Consider the following 1,587-nt stretch of genomic DNA (forward strand, 5'->3'; position numbering starts at 1 on the left):
GTGCCTCAGCCACCCACGTAGCTGGGATTACAGGTGTGCGCTACCATGTCTGGCTAATTTTTGTATTTTTATTAGAGACGAAGTTTCACCATGTTGGCTAGGCTGGTCTCGAACTCTTGGCCTCAAGTGATCCTCCTGCTTTGGCCTCCCAAAGTGCTGGGATTACAGGCGTGAGCCACCACCCCTGGCCATTTTTTTTTTTTCGAGAGGGAGTCTTGCTCTGTTGCCCAGGCTGGAGTGCAGTGGCACAATCTCGGCTCACTGCAACCTATGCCTCCTGGGCTCAAGTGATTCTCCTGTCTTAGCCTCCTGAGTAGCTGGGATTACAGGTGCTCGCCACCATGCCCGTTAAGTTTTGTATTTTTAGTAGAGATGAGGTTTCACCATGTTGGCCAGGTTGGTTTTAAACTCCTGACCTCAAGTGATCCGCCCGCCTCGGCCTCCCAAAGTGCCGGAATTACAGGCGTGAACCCCTGCGGCCAATTTTATACGTTTTAGAGGGACGGAAGTTACAGGCAAACGTCAATCAATACACGTAAGGTGTACATTAGTTCAGTCAGGAAAGGTGGAACAATTTGGGGTGCGGGGTGGGGGGACTTCCAGATCATAGGTGAATTCCAAGATTTTCTGACTGGAAATTGGTTGAAAGAGTAAAATTATGATCTAAAGACCTGGAATCAACAGAAAGGCATGTCTGGTTTAAAGATAAGAGGTTGTGACCTTTTACCTCACACTTCTGAGAGCAAGATGGGTCACCAGCAGCTGTACTAGAGCCACCAGTGAATATTCGGCCAGGGTTCTCGTTCTTGTATCTGCCCAAACCGGCATGGTCTGATCCGGAAATATGCCCTCAATAATGTGCCGCCAGTGTTTCCGTCAGTATAGGACAGATATCGGTTTCATTAAGTTGCACTAATTGATCTTCCTTGAAAGGATTATCCAAGACATCTACCCAGTGAAAAACCACGATAGCGGCCGGGCGCGGTGGCTCATGCCTGAAATCCCAGCACTTTGGGAGGCTGAGGCGGGCAGATCACAAGGTCAGGAGATAGAGACCAACCTGGCCAACATGGTGAAACCCCATCTCTACTAAAAATACAAAAATTAGCTGGGCGTGGTGGCACGTGCCTGTAATCCCAGCTACTCAGGAGGCTGAGGCAGGAGAATCGCTTGAACCCAGGAGGCAGAGGTTGCAGTGAGCCGAGATCACACCACTGCACTCCAGCCTGGCAACAGAGCAAGACTCCGTCTTAAAAAAAAAAAAAAAAAAAACCATGATAGCTCTTTGTACATAAAATAAACAGTTTTAAAAAAGATAAGGGGTTGTGGAGACCACTTTTTTTTTTTTTTTGGACAGAGTCTCACTCTGTTGCCCAGGCTAGAGTGCAGTGGCACAATCTTGGTTAACTTCAGAGAGAAGAAGGCTTCAGAGAGAATAGACAGTAAATGTTTCTCATCAGACTTAGAAAGGTGCCAGACTGTTGGTTAAATCTCTCCTGAATCAGGAGAAGACCTGGAAAGGGAAGGGGACGCTCTACAGAGTGTAGACTTTACCTGACAAGAGGCAGCTTTGCAGGGTCGTTTCAA

The 1,587-nt window shown here is 47.8% G+C and overlaps 1 pseudogene; it reads left to right on the top strand.

Moving 5' to 3' along the window:
* Positions 1 to 740: 740 nt before the first annotated feature.
* LOC144340188 (small ribosomal subunit protein uS14 pseudogene) lies at positions 741 to 916 on the top strand (annotated as a pseudogene).
* Positions 917 to 1,587: the final 671 nt, after the last annotated feature.

This window comes from Macaca mulatta, chromosome 3, assembly GCF_049350105.2.
Source record: "Macaca mulatta isolate MMU2019108-1 chromosome 3, T2T-MMU8v2.0, whole genome shotgun sequence".
In the NCBI taxonomy this organism is placed as follows: Eukaryota; Metazoa; Chordata; class Mammalia; order Primates; family Cercopithecidae; genus Macaca; species Macaca mulatta.